The sequence below is a fragment of the Balaenoptera acutorostrata genome, chromosome 19 (genome assembly GCF_949987535.1).
Source record: "Balaenoptera acutorostrata chromosome 19, mBalAcu1.1, whole genome shotgun sequence".
Taxonomy (NCBI): domain Eukaryota; kingdom Metazoa; phylum Chordata; class Mammalia; order Artiodactyla; family Balaenopteridae; genus Balaenoptera; species Balaenoptera acutorostrata.
In genome coordinates this window covers 61,649,423-61,664,953 of record NC_080082.1, presented here as the reverse complement: position 1 = coordinate 61,664,953, position 15,531 = coordinate 61,649,423, and the positions used below count along the sequence as shown (strand labels likewise).

At 40.9% G+C, this 15,531-nt stretch overlaps 1 protein-coding gene and 2 pseudogenes across 1 annotated transcript in view; all 3 read left to right on the top strand.

Annotated features, from left to right (window-relative positions):
- LOC103017090 (zinc finger protein 160-like) overlaps positions 1-15,531 on the top strand; it is a 74,679-nt gene that overhangs the window by 8,219 nt on the left and 50,929 nt on the right. The gene's annotated exons all lie outside the window — the stretch shown is intronic.
- LOC103015483 (zinc finger protein 665-like) lies at positions 1,298-9,068 on the top strand (annotated as a pseudogene).
- On the top strand, positions 12,643-14,128 carry LOC103017444 (outer mitochondrial transmembrane helix translocase-like; annotated as a pseudogene).

Here is a 15,531-nt window from a genome sequence, read left to right as displayed (position 1 = left end):
ATGGAATCATGTTGACAAACTAAATTCAGTACTGTTGATACATTCTCATTGTCTGAAAGATGCTGAAATACCCGTGAATAAAAGGGTGATTAAAAAATTGAAAATATGTCAGGAAACAACTATCATTTCAGTAATTTAGTGTGGACATGTGTGTGCATAAGTTCATGGATGTGCACGGCGTCCCTGGTTTAGATAAACAACATGATTTTAAAACTATGTATTATATCATTTGTAGTCGAAATTATATCTTCAATATATTCAGTGGCCTTGAATTTTTTCTATGCTATCATGTTAATGGTTTAAATTGTAGTAAGATTACTAAAATTTTTAATATATGTGTGTGTGTGCTCACATTTATAATGGCCTTTCATGCTTTTCTGTGTTCACCTTGGACTTTTTTCAAGTTTTCTCAGGTATCCCTCTGTCAATGTCCTTTTAATGCTCTCTGTTACTTATCTGTTTGATTTTTAAGTTTCAGTTTCAGAACCCAACCCTCTGAGTTTAGGTGCTTGCTGTGTCATTTGTTAACTTCTTGACCTGAGTCAAGTTTCTCAGAGGGTCTCTGACACAGTTTTTTCTTCTGTAAGATGGGAACAGATCTTTCTCTAATGAGCTATTACGTTGATGATATGTTCATACCCATAAAGCACTTTATAGAGTAATGTTTAGATTAATATTACAGTAATTTAGAGCAATAAGAAGTATTCCAGGGACTTTCCTGGTGGTCCAGTGCTTAAGAATCCACCTTCCAATGCAAGGGATGTGGGTTCGATCCTAGGTTGGGGAACTAAGATCCCCCATGCTGCAAGACAGCTGAGCCCCTGCGCCACAACTAGAGAGAATCCCATGCGCTGCCACGAAGAGCCCACGCACCGCAACGAAAGATCCTGCATGTCACAACAAAGATCCCACTTGCCACAACTAAGACCCGACGCAGACAAATAAATAAAATAAATTAACTAAAAAAGAAAAGAAGTATTCCCAAACTTTTAATCATTGTTGTTGTCATCATCATAATTGAAGATTTTGACTTTTCTCTAGAGCCATTGTGGACTTTGTCTCTCTCAAGACGCCACTCAGACTGCAACTCGTCAAGATATTGACTTTCAGTTACCGTGTAGAACATAATATCAAACGCATCTGGATAGACAACCCATTGTTGAGTTTTATTTATAGATGTTTCATGGATTTTCCACAAAGATGAAAAACCCTTAGTAATTGGAAGATATCATAATCTCTTATGAAAAAGCATAAGAAGTTAAAATTAGAGACACATAATGTCTCCCAATACTTCCACATGGACCTGGTAGCACATATACTTCAACCAAGTCAATCCTTACCCCTTACTCCTCTTTTCCTTTTGTATGAAGATATGAACTCTCCTCATGGCCCCTTGGTGAAAATATATATTTTCATTTCAGGAACGGTTGACTTTTGAGGATGTGGCCATCACGTTCTCTCAGGAGGAGTGGGAATGCCTGGACCCTGCTCAGAGGGCCTTGTTCAGGGACGTGATGCTGGAGACCTGCAGGAACCTGCTCTCCCTGGGTGAGGATAACTTCCCTCCACAGCCGGGATTTGCCTTTGCATCTTCCCCTCTGTGCCTCTTGGGAGGCGCTGTTTCCTTTGATCTGAAAAGCCTGTGGACTCAGACATGAAGTGCCTTCAGGCATTTAAACTGACCCTTTCTTTGGATGATCCGTCCATTTCATGTTGCGTCAGGACTCGTTCCAGAGCTTAATTATGTATAAAGCCCAATGGCAAACTTCGAACAAATACCCAATTTCCCATTTTCTACCTTTTGGCTTTTGACTTAGTGTTTCTAGGAAGAGAGCTGAATATCTGCATATTATATACTGTTCCCGATGCATTTAGAAGGAGGCAGTGGATGAATTCGTGAAATATTTTTCCTGACCCACCTGTAATGTCCTCACTGCTTAGTTGAAGAAAGAGCTGTGATTTTCGGAAAACCGTAGCACTTTACATTTTTTGTTCCGATAATCAGGAATTTCTGTTTTTGATCTGAATATTGTCTCCCTTTTGGAGCAAGAAAAAGAGCCCAGGACTGTGGTGAGTGATGTGAAAATACCCAAAATCCAAATGGGTGGGAATGTGTGAAAAGTGTGAACACAGATGGGATCTCATAGGGCAGAGAGGAAGCCACAATATTAATAGTGTTTGGGAAACTTTTCTCACGGTGGAGTTTTTTTGGGAGAACAGAAGTTCATTTACTGAAAAGTCTCAGAGGATATTTTTCACCTCCTGGAGTTATCACCCTGTCCTTCATCATGTAAAATGTTTTCTTTTACCCTGCAGTGGTGCTGCAGCTCCTACAGAGACAAAGGCAAGGTCTTTATCATGATCCACAACACTCATCATCTGGCTTTTGTGGACTGGTTTTTGCTTGACTTTGAGGAGGATGATGAGGGCTGTTTGATCGGGGTCTCTTGCCCCTTCATGTCTCCTTCTGGTCTTGATTCCCCTGGATGCTCAGTTCTTAGTCCACGTAGATCAGAGCTGATGCCTCTGGAGTCCCACCCCTGAGCCCATCCTGGTTTGATCAGAGTTGCTGTACTTGGAAGAAGTAATCAGAAGATGTGGAAAAACTGGCTGCTCTGTATTCCACGTGGCCCCTCAGCACCTGCCCTAGCTGTCTCAGGTCCTCTCTGCTGGTTTAGATCCCTCAGCCATTTCTTCTGTTCAGGGGTGTGTGGAATAGCTAGGTGCATTGGATCTTCTGTGCTTGTACTTAGGAAAACTGTAAGGACAGTGGATGGAGAGATCCTCTTTTTGATCCTAAATACTACAAGGAGACCAGTGGTGAATCTGTCAGGCTCTTAGCTTGGCATCTGTGGGTTGAGCACATGGTCCCATCTCAAGATCTTTTAGTGTCTGACCCTCACATGTTGCATTGTTTTTTTGCTCCTGTAATGCTCTCCGTAGTCTTGGAATGTCGACTCTTCCTGATTTTACATTCTGCTTAGTTTGTATGATTTTATCTCTTAAATTCCTTTGCAGTATAGTCCTAAGGTCTGAAATTTTATCCTTTGCTCTGATAATGTACCCGTGTGTAATAGGGAACTTGTGGTGGATTCTCTATGGAGTGTGTTTACTGGTTACCAGAAAATATTTAATGGAGACACTTTCCCTCATATGTTGTAATATTTTCCTCCTCTGTTCAAAGTCACCACTTGAAGCTACTCATTGGAGTGGTCAGCACGTTTTGGGACACGAGGTAGAAAGTATCATGAGAGCCTGTCTGATAAGTCTTTCCAGGTTTTTTTCTGGCTTTGGGGACTGTCACAAAAGCCTGTCTCAAGGGCACTATGACAATGTTTCACATATACCAGCGATCATACATTTTAGTCTCTGTAAATGGTGTAGAAATTTATCCCAGGATGCTAAATATGAACTAATCTGTTGTTGATGCCACATTTTTTGTTGCCTGTGTGCCATTGTTCATTTACCTCAGCAGCTAATTTTGAAGAATCTTAATGAGGGAGCTTATGAAGTGGAATGATACTTTCAGTGATGAAGCATCATTTGTTTTCTTTAAGACAGTGGTACTTTCATTTTGTATATTCATATGCATTATACATGATTCTTATTCCTATTTATTATCAAGTTCATACATTTTGTGTTAATCTTTGTGTTTTTGTTTTTATGTTTGCAATGTGTGGGTTGGTTGATTGGGGAAGGCCCCCCCGCCCCCCGCCGTGGTAGAATTGATCAGTCCCTTTTAGAGTTCTTTATGTATTCTAGATGTTAATCTGTTATCAAATATATAATTTGCAAATATTTTCTCTTATACCATAGAGTCTTTTCACTTAGAGCATGCTTTAATTCACAGTATTTTATAATTTTGATATAGTCCAATTTATCTGTTTTTCTTTCGTGGCCTGTGTTTTTTGGTGTTATCTGATAAGTCCTTGGTGAATCCAATGTCAAGAAACATTCCTTGTATGATTACTTCTAGTAGTTTCATACACTTGGGAGTTAGGTTTAGCTTTCTGAACCATCTTGAGTTAATTTTTTTCTGTCGTGTAAGACAGTGGTGCAACTAAATACTTTTGTTAGTGGGTTTCCAGTTTTCTCAGCACCTTTTGTTCAGTAGACTGCCCTTCTCCCATTGAATGGTCCTGACACCCTTGTGGAACATCAGTTTAGCATATACACAAGTTTTTTTTTCTAATGTCTCTGTTCTGTTTCAAGGATCCCTCTATCTATCTTGATGCCAGTACCACATTGTTTTGGTAAGTTTAGCTTTGGAAGAAGTTTTGAAATAAGTGTGAGACCTTCAACTTTGTTTTTTTTCAAGCTTATTTTTGTTATTCAGGGTCTCTGGAGATTCCATATGAATCATCGGATGGATTTTTCTGTTTCTTTGGGAAAAAGCTATTGGGATTTCACTAGGGGATAATTTGATGTGTTGACCAGTTTGTGTAGTATTGACATCTGGACAGTATTGACTTCAGTCTATGGACTTGAGATACCTTTGCATTTATTCGTGTCTTTTATAAGCTTTTGCAGCGGTCTTTTTTTTTTTTAAATATTTATTTAATTATTTGGCTGCGCCAGGTCTTAGTTGCACCACTAGGGACCTTTAGTTGCAGCATGCAGGATCTTTTAGTTGCAGGAATCTTTAGCTGCGGCATATGAACTCTTAGTTGTGGCATGTGGGGTCTAGTTCCCTGACTAGAGATGAACCCCGGGCCCCCTGCATTGGAAGCACAGCTCCTTAACCACTGGACCACCAGGGAAGTCCTTCAGCAGTCTTTTTAATTGGCAGTGTACAAATCTTTCCTGTCATGTATAACATTATGTCTAAGTATTTTATTTTATTATTTGATGTTATTGTAAATAGAATTGTTTTCTCAATTTCTGTTTTGATTGTTCATTTTTAAGGTTTAGAAACCGAATTGATTTTTGCATGTTGACTTGGTGTCTTGTAAGTTTATTGCAGTCTTTCATTATTTCTAGCAGTTTTATTTTATTTTTTTTACAGAATCTTCAGGGTTTTCTACATGTTATATAATGTCAGAGATAATTTTGCTTCCTCTCGCTATTGGGATCCCTATTATCTCTTTTTTCTGCGTCTGTGTTCTTTCTAGGACTTCGGGTATTATGTTTTTAGAAATACTGAGAGCAGGTATCCTCGTCTTGTTCCTGATCTTAGAGGAAAAGCTTTCATCCTTTCACCATTAAGTATGATGAGAGCTCTGAGGAGCTACTCCATTGAAGCATGGCTTTCATCATAGTCCTCTACCTTTTCTGAACAGAGAACGTATTCAAACATAATGAGGTTGAACCCAAGTTTGTGTGCTCAGTGAGGCCAAACAAACTGAAACGTTGGACTTTGGAGCAGAGAAAGGTTTATTAATCAAAGAGGCGCCGGCCCGGAAGATGGTAGACCTAAGCTTGCCTCAAATGCATCTTGCGGGTTGGCCAGGGTGTAAGATTTTTGGAGAGAAAAGGAGAGCGGGGAGGGGAGCGTCCGTGATCCCAGCTTCCCTGTAAGGCCTCAGCTGCAGACTTTGGGCACCACGTTGTGCCATCTTCCTGATTATTCTGTAGGTTCCTGCAAAGCAAACTCCTAATCACAGCCTTCTGATCCCTTAACTTCCTTCTGGGAGAAAGCAATAGTTGTGACATTTTATTATTTACTTAGAACCGATGTGATGGCTTAAGAATTTTACTTCTCACTTGGCCCTCTGACTGTCATCAATTTTTTCAGTCCTCTTGGGGCAGCTGGCTGAAGCCACAGTTTGGGCTCATAGATCAAGGTATCAGTTTAAGTTACCAGTCATGGGAAAGGTTATGTTGGGCTTGCTTTTCCTTTCTTTCTGCATTCCCTCCTTCCCCTAATGAGTATCTGCTTGAATCTGCTCTTTGGAACTCAGGGAAGATCCAGGAGACCGAAGTGTTTTTCTACCAAGAGGAATCACGGCACTTGGAAAGGCTTTTGTATCTAGGAGGGCCCTGCTGGGTCCCGTTTGTTTCAATCCCCCGTTTTCTTTGATACTGCTCAGTCTTGAGGGGAACAGGTGTGGGAAGACAAGAAATGGAATAAAATTTTGGATAGAGAGGCTAATCAAACTCAGCAGGGGAACACAGATTTAGGGAGACTCACTTTTACAATCATGGCCTCCTACTCTACTGGACTGTTTATTCAGTTTCTTTGTATCTGCACATGTGTGTACAGAAGAAACTCATTCTTCTCCTTTAGATGGCCTTTTCCTGTTTTTTTTTCTTCTGATTTTTGCTAAGAACATTCTTGTGCAATCTCCTGGAATATTATGTGTCGACATGGTAAAAGGGATGTCGCAATCAAACCCATTGGAAATAGGCTTGGATTAAATGTTCAAGAGAAACTGCAGGTATTTAAAACTGATGGGTTATTTTATGAATGTAATGAAGTTGAGAGATCTAGCAACAGTAGTTCCTCATTTTCACCATCTTTCAATACAGACACAAGATCAGAAAGCACTCAGGGAAAGACCTCACAAATATAATGAGTGTGGCAAAACATTTCTTCAGGGATCACACCTCATTAGACATCACATTATCCACACAAGAGAGAAATTACATAAATGTGAGGTATGTGGCAGAGTCTTTAGTCATAATGCAACGCTTGCAACCCATCAGAGAATTCATACTGTGGAGCAGCCTTACAAATGTAATGAGTGTGACTAAACCTTTCTTCAGGGATCTCACCTCATTAGACATCAGATCATCCACACGAGAGAAATTACATAAATGTGAGGTATGTGGCAGAGTCTTTAGTCATAATTCAAAGTTCGCAACCCATCAGAGAATTCATACTGTGGAGCAGCCTTCCAAATGTAATGAGTGTGGCAAAACCTTTAATAGCTCATACCTCAGGAGACATCAGATCATTCATACAGGAAAAAGTGTATATAAATGTGATGTATGTGGCAAACTCTTTAGCCAAAACTCACACCTTGCTGCTCATTGGAGAGTTCATACTGGAGAGAAACTGTATCAGTGTAATGACTGTGGCAAGGTTTTTAGTCAGTATGGAACCCTTGAAAGTCTTCAGAGAGTTCATACTGGAGAGAAACCTTATGAATGTAATGAATGTGGTAAGGCCTTTAGTCAAAAACCATATCTTCAAGTTCATTGGCGAATACATACTGGAGAGAAACCTTTCAAATGTAATGAGTGTGGCAAGTTCTTCAGTCTAAAATCACACCTTACAAGTCATCAAAATTCACATCTTACAGGTCATCAGAGAGTACATAACGTAGAGAAAGCTTTCAGATGTAATGAGTGTGGCAAGTTCTTCAGTCTAAAATCACACCTTACAAGTCATCAAAATTCACATCTTACAGGTCATCAGAGAGTACATAACGTAGAGAAAGCTTTCAGATGTAATGAGTGTGGCAAGGCCTTTAGTGTAAAGGGAACCCTTTTAAGTTATCAGAGAATTCATAGTGGAGAGAAACCTTACAAGTGTAATGAATGTGGTAAGGCCTTTCGACAAAAGTCACATCTTCAAATTCATTGGAGAATTCATACTAGAGAGAAACCTTTCAAATGTAATGAATGTGGCAAGTTCTTTAGTCAAAATTCATATAAGTCATCAGGGAGTACATATTGTAGAGAAAGCTTTCAAATGTAATGAGTGTGGCAAGGCCTTTAGTGTAAAGGGAGCCCTTTTAAGGCATGAGAGAGTTCATACTGGAGAGAAACCTTACAGATGTGATGAGTGTGGAAAGGCCTTTTGTTGAAAATCACATCTTTGACTTCATTGGAGAATACATACTGGAGAGAAACCTTTCAAATGTAATGAGCGTGGCAAGTTTTTCAGTAGAAATTCACACCTTACAAGTCATCAAAATACACACCTTAGAATTAATCAGACAGTACATATTGCAGCGAAACCTTTCAAATGTAATGAATGTGGCAAAGCCTTTTGTCAAAAATCACACCTTCGAGTTCATTGGAGAATTCATACTGGAGAGAAACCATACAAATGTAATGAATGTGGCAAGGTGTTTAGTTGGAAATCAAACCTTGCAGTTCATAAGAGAATTCATACTGGCGAGAAACCTTTCAAATGTAATGAGTGTGGCAAGGCCTTTAGTGTAAAGGGAAACCTTTTAAGTCATCAGAGAGTTCATACTGGAGAGAAACCTTACAAATGTAATGAATGAGGCAAGGCCTTTAGTCGAAAATCACATCTTTGGGTTCATTGGAGAATACATACTGGAGAGAAACCACACAAAGCAATATGGTTTGCTAAGTCTCATTTTTGAAGATCAAGAATGTAGAACAATGAGAATTTATGTTGAAGAGCGAACTTTCAAATGTAATGGATGTTGTAAATTTTTACATCAAGTATGCACACCTTTGGTGTTGAGAGCATTCATACAGGTCAAAATGTATACACATGGAAGCTCTTTGAAATAGTGTGTCCGTATGGTTCACTCAAGAACACATATTTGGGAGAATACTTAAAAATGTAAGGCATCTGGTGAATATTTTGAGCAATTCTTACAACAGACCATACACTAGAGAATGCATACTAGAAATAAATTTTTACCTCTTTGAGTTATTACATACAGCAGAACCATGACAAGTCACCAGCTGTTAAAACTTATGACATGATGTGTATATTTGAGGAAGAAGGACATGTATGGAAATGGCCCATTGTCTTCAGTGTATAAAATATTCAATTTGATTTTTCTTGAAAAGCATACATTACTATTTGTGCCTTTCAATCTGAAGTTTGAAGTAATAGGGAAGAACAGGGACTTCCCTAGTGGGCCAGTGGTTAAGACTCTGTGCTTCCAATGCAGCAGGTGTGGGTTTGATCCCTGCTCGGGGAACTAAGATCTCAAATGCTGCACGGTGCGGCAAAAAACAAAAAAAAAGAGAGTGAAGTAATAGAGAAGAAGAAATCTGATTCCATGTTGGACTTGTTTCTTTTACTTTAACCTTTGTATTCTATTGCTTTTGGTAGAAGTCAGTCACTAAAGGGATGTTGCCTGTATGCTTGAATTATATATAGTGGGCCATCTCTGGGTACACTGCCACCCTTGTAATGAGTGTTAATGTAAAATACCTTTGGTTAGCTCCCAGGAAGCGTCCTGACCAGGCCCACCTGTGAATGGCTTCAGGAAGGAAGAAATTAACATACCCCTTCCAGAGTGTCACCAGAAAATAAATCAGTGCATCTAAGAAAAAAATGGAAAATTTTATTTGAGCCAAAATAGAGGATTGTATCCTGGGAAGAGCATCTCAGAAAGCTCTGAGAACTGTTCTGCCTGTTAGAAATCAAAGCACAGTTATATAATTTTTGTGGGACAGACAGCTATACATCAAATGACATATATTTTTTAAAATTTATTTATTTATTCATTTATTTAATTTTTGGCTGCATTGGGTCTTCGCTGCTGCGCGCGGGCTTTCTCTAGTTGCAGTGAGCAGGGGCCACTCTTTGTTGCGGGGCGCAGGCTTCTCATTGTGGTGGCTTCTCTTGTTGTGGAGCACAGGCTCTAGGCGCGTGGGCTTCAATAGTTGTGGCACACGGGCTTCAGTAGTTGTGGCTCGCGGGCTCTAGAGCGCAGGCTCAGTAGTTGTGGCGCACGGGCTTAGTTGCTCCGCGGCATGTGGGATCTTCCCGGACCAGGGCTCGAACCCGTGTCCCCTGCATTGGCAGGCGGATTCTTAACCACTGCGCCACCAGGGAAGCCCCAAATGACATATTTTTGACAGTTCACATAATCCAGGTCTAAGCCTCATCGTGGTGGGTTATGTGAACCTTTACAAGATCAAGAAGGAATGTTATCTTTTAAGGAGTTGCCTTGTTTTTTTTTTGTTGTTGTTTTTAATAAATTTATTTATTTACTTATTTATTTATTTGGCTGTGTTGGGTCTTCGTTTCTGTGCGAGGGCTTTCTCTAGTTGCGGCGAGTGGGGGCCACTCTTCATCGCAATGCGCGGGCCTCTCACTGTTGCGGCCTCTCTTGTTGCAGAGCACAGGCTCCAGATGCGCAGGCTCAGTAGTTGTGGCTCACGGGCCTAGTTGCTCCGTGGCATGTGGGATCTTCCTGGACCAGGGCTCGAACCCCTGTCCCCTACCTTGGCAGGCAGACTCTTAACCACTGTGCTACCAGGGAAGCCCTCAGGTGCTTTCTGAATGTGTATCTATGACAGATTTTTGGATTATGCTTACTATGAAGTGGTTTTTTTGGTTTTTTTTGTTTTTGTTTGTTTTCTTTTGTTTTTTAAATGCAAGGAGGTTAGCTTTTTTAAAAAATTATTATTAATTAATTAATTTATTTATTTATGACTGTGTTGGGTCTTCATTTCTGTGTGAGGGCTTTCTTTAGTTGCGGCAAGTGGAGGCCACTCTTCATCGCGGTGCGCGGGCCTCTCACTATCGCGGCCTCTCTTGTTGCGGAGCACAGGCTCCAGATGCGCAGGCTCAGTAATTGTGGCTCACGGACCCAGTTGCTCCGCGGCATGTGGAATCTTCCCAGACCAGGGCTTGAACCCGTGTCCCCTGCATTGGCAGGCAGATTCTCAACCACTGCGCCACCAGGGAAGCCCACTATGAAGTTTTTATATGGATATAGAACTCTGTACTTCCTATACTTAGGTGACTCTTTCTTTTCCCTTGTTAGGGAATTTTTTAGTTATTGTCTCTTCAGATATTTTCTCAGGCCCTCTCTCTTCTCCTTCTGGATCCCTTATAATGTGAATATTGGCACACTTGCTGTTGTCCCAGAGGTCTCATAAGCTGCCCTCCTTTCTTTTCATTCTTTCTTCTTTTTTCTGTTTGGGGGTGGTGATTTCCACTACTCTGTCTTCCAGCTCACTGACCATTCTTCTGCCTCATTTAGTCTACTGTTGATTCCTTCTAGGTTTTTTTTTTCTTTACATTTCAGTTGTTGTATTCTTCAGCTCTGTTGGATTGTTATACTTTCTAAGTCTTTGTTAAAAACTTTTCATTTCTTGCTCTGTGCATCCATTCTCCTTCTGACGTCTTTGATCATCTTTATGGTCATTACTCTGAGCTTTTCCTTTGGTAGATTGCATATTTTCATGTAACTAAGTTCTTCCGGGGTTTTATCTTCTTCCTTTGTCTGAACCATAATCTTCTGTTGCCTCATTCTGTCTAAATTGCTATTTGTATTTTTATGTATGTGGTAGGTTAGCTGCGCTTCTCATCCTTGGAGAGATGAGAAAGTGTCGCCCACTTTAGGTGACATCCTTTGCGTCCCAGCATTGCACTCCCCTCTTGTAAGCCAAGGGTCAGGGGCCAGCTGGTCCGAGGGCTGTGTCTGGCCTGTGTTTGCAGGTTCTGTCTGTAGACTGCAGGACTTCAGTTTTTTTGCTTCTCGCGTGTGCCCCTTGGTGGGTGAGGCTGGTCTCGAGGCTTGTGCTTGCCCACTGGTGGGTGGAGCTGGGTCTTGCCCCTCTGGTGGGCAGGGCCAGGTGTAGATGCATGTGTAGAGATGGCTGTGGTCTCAGGATTCCTTTAGGCAACCTGTCGGCTATGGTTGGGGCTCTGTCCCCACCCAGTTTCTTGTTTAGCCTGAGCAGTCCCAGCACTGGAGCCTACAGGCTGTTGGATGGTGCTGGGTCTTGGTGCTGACATGTCAGCCTCCTGGAGAGCTCATGCAGATGAATGCTCCCCGAGATGTCTGCCACCAGTGTTTATGTCCCCAGTGTGAGCCACAGACGCCTCCCCAGTAGACCATGTAAGACTAGCAGATAGGTCTGGCCCATGCTTCTATTCTATTACTGCTTTTGCCTTTTGTCTCTGTATGTGGGCCTTTTAAGAGTGAGGTATTGGGCTTCCCTGGTGGCCCAATGGTTAAGAATCCACCTGCCAATGCAAGGGACACGGGTTCAAGCCCTGGTCTGGGAAGATCCCACATGCCGCGGAGCAACTAAGCCCGTGCACCACAACTACTGAGCCTGTGATCTAGAGCCTGTGAGCCACAGCTACTGAGCCCACATGCCACAACTACTGAAGCCCGTGCACCTAGAGCCTGTGCTCCGCAACAAGAGAAGCCACAGCAATGAGAAGTCCGTGCACTGCAACGAAAACCCAACGCAGCCAAAAATAAATAAATAAATTTTTTTTTAAAAAAAAGTGAGGTATCTGTGAGGGAGTGAGTCGTGGGTTCCCACGGGGCTTTGTGGGAGGCGTGAAGGGTCCGGCTGAGGTCCTTTGCGGACCAGATTGGATCTGGGAAGCCAAGCTCGAAAGGTCACCTCCCTTTCCTCTCACACCCCACCTTAGTGCCACCCCCCAGCTTCCCGCAGCCCTTGGTATCCATTGGATTAACCTCCAAGGGCGTCCCAGTCCTCACCTTGGTGTGCACCTGGCCTAGGGCCTTAGGTCTCTGTTAGTGCTGCCCCTATGAGTTAGGCCATTTCCAGGGAAAGTTTAGGTAGTCGGCTTGCTGCAGGGGCATGGGGTTGTCCTGGGTGACCTCAGAACCAGGGTCCTAGGTGAAGGTGGCCAGAATGAGCCAGGTCTGATTGTTGCACAGGCACTGGTACGACCTAGTGCAAAAATGGAGGTGGTTCTTCAACCCTAAGCACCCTTTCGCAGAGGATGGTGGTGTTAACAATTGCCTGTTCTTTATGCGACTGTTAACAATCAAGATGGAACATGCTGAAGCCTTTTCTCGTCCCCTGAGTCGGAATGATGTTGGTTTAATTTTCTGTTTGATGATATTTGATGCAATAACATACTTTACAATCGAATGGATGCTGGATGCAATTGATCCAATCAGAAAGCAAAAGCTCTGAAACAGGCAGAAAAATTAATGAAGCCAATTGGCGTGAAAAATGTGAAGCTTTCAGAATATGAAATGGGTGTTGCTGCTCATCAGCTAGACCGTCTGAACACGTATGTTACTTGGAGTGATATAGGAGGTTTAAATGATGTCATTACGGATCTGAAAGATACAGTCATCTTACCTACCAAAAAGAAACATTTGTTTGAAAATTCCAAGCTTCTGCAGCCTCCAAAAGTTGTATTTCTCTGTGCGCCTCCATGCTGTGGTAGAACATTGATTACCAAGGCTACAGCCAAAAAAGCAGGTTGTTGTTTTCTTAACCTTTAGCCTTCAACACTGACCGGTAAGTGGTATGAAGAATCTCAGAAACTAGCTGCTGCTGTTTCCTTCCTTGCCATGAAGCTGCAGTCTTCCATCATCTTTATAGATGAAATTGACTCCTTTCTACGAAAACGTTCAAGTTCTGACCACGAAGCTACAGCCGTGATGATAGCTCAGTTGCTCAGTTGATGAGTCTTTGGGATGGATTGGGTACTGATCACAGGTGCCAGGTCATAGGGATGAGAGCTATGAATCATCCTCAGGATTTTGACTCAGATATAATTGGAAGAATGCCTATGAGATTTCATGTCAACCAGTCTGTTCTAAAACAAACCTCAATGCGGGAGTTGGCTCCCGGGGATGCATCCAAAAAGATATTGCTGTGATTTATGTATCCTGACATATTTTTGAAAATAATGTGTAATCTGCTGTTTTTTAATGTTGTCCTAAAATTCTTGATTCTATCCCATGCTTTGATGGTGGTATGGAGTTCATCCATGTAAGGTGCTTTTCTTTGTCCTTGTTCTATCAATTACTGAGAGAGATGTATCAAAATCTCAAGGTATAATTGTGGATTTGTGTATTGATCCTTTCAGTTCTATGAGTTGTTGCTTCACAGATTTTGCTGCTGTTCTTTTGTGCGTATACACTTAGGATTGTGTGGTCTTCATGGTAGATTGGCCCTTTTTTCATTATGTCATTTGCTATTACTCTTGGTAATTTTATTTTCTTTGAACTTTATTTTATCTGCTATTAAGAAGACACTCCTCTTTCCTTTCAGTTCATGTTTACGTGGTATAACTTTTTGATTCTGTTGACATTGTGAGTGAGATAAATCTTTGTTGCGTGAAGCTGTTCCATGCATTGTAGGATGTTTACCAACATCACTGGACTGTACACACTAGACACCAGAAGCACTATCCCAGTTGTGACACTAAAAGGTGTGTCCAGATTTTTGCAAATGTTTCTGGGAGTAGTGTGATCTCCCCTGGATATCCTTTCAATAACAGAAAAGATAGTAGTCTGGCATTTTGTTTTCAGCTTCCCTTGATGTAATATTACAATCAAGACCTGACATTATGAATGAACAATCTGTTTTCCAAGCAAGAGGGATCTCATGAGACCATAATGAGATCCTCATTGGTGATGGAAGTTGTATTCGTATAGACATTTTTTTGTTTTCGTTTCAGTTGGAACTGAGGTGAATGTATTTTGTGTGTGAACAAAGTAAAGACAACTTTCTTTTATTTATTTTTTTATTGAAGTATAGTTGATTTACCATGTTTCAGATGTACCACAAAGTGATTCGCTTACATGTATATTTTTTTCTGATTCTTTTCCATTATAGTTTATTACGAGATATTGAATATTGTTCCCTGTGCTACACAATAGTTCCTTGTCGATTATCTATTTTATATAGAGAGTGTGTATATGTTAATCTCACATTCCTAATTTATCCCTCCCCTCGTTTCCCCTTTGGTAACCATAAGTTTGTTTTTACTGTCTCTAAGTCTGTTTCCGTTTTATAAATAAGTTCACTTGTATCATTATTTCAGACTCCACGTATAAGTGATATCATGTGATATTTGTCTTTCTCCATGTGACTTACTTCACTTAGTATGAAAATCTCTAGGTCCATCCATGTTGCTGCAAATGGCATTCTCTCATTGTCTTTTATGGCTGAGTAATATCACATTGTATACATGTATATACCACATCTTCTTTATCCATTCATCTGTTGATGGACATTTAGGTTGCTTTTGTGTCTTGGCTACTGTAAATAGTGTCGTGATGCACATTGGAGTATATATGTCTTTTTGAAGTAGAGTTTTCATTTTTCTGGATATATGCACAGGAGTGGGATTACTGGATCATATGGTAACTCTATTTTTAGTTTTTTAAGGAATCTCAATACTGTTCTCCGAAGTGGCTGCACCAATTTACATTCCCACCAACAGTGTACAAGGGTTCCTGTTTCTCCACACCCTCTCCAGCATTTATTATTTGTAGACGTTTTAATGATAGCTATTCTGACCGAGGTGAGGTGGTACCTTGTAGTTTTTATTTGCATTTCTCTAATAATTAGTGATGTTGAGCATCATTTCATGTGCCTTTTGGCCATGTGTATGTCTTCTTTGGAGAGATGTTTATTCAGGTCTTCTGCCCATTTTTTGATTGGGTTGTTTGGTTTTTTGATATTGAGCTATATAAGCCATTGTATATTTTGGAAATTAATCCATTGTTGGTTGTCTCATTTGCAAATATTTTCTCCCATTCTGTAGGTTGTTCTTTCATTTTGTTTATGGTTTCCTTTGCTTTGCAAAAGCTTTTAAGTTTCATTAGGTCCCATTTTTTTATTTTTGCTTCTGTTTCCATTACTCTAGGAGAAGGATTCGGTATATCTTTCTGTTTGTGTCATCTTTGA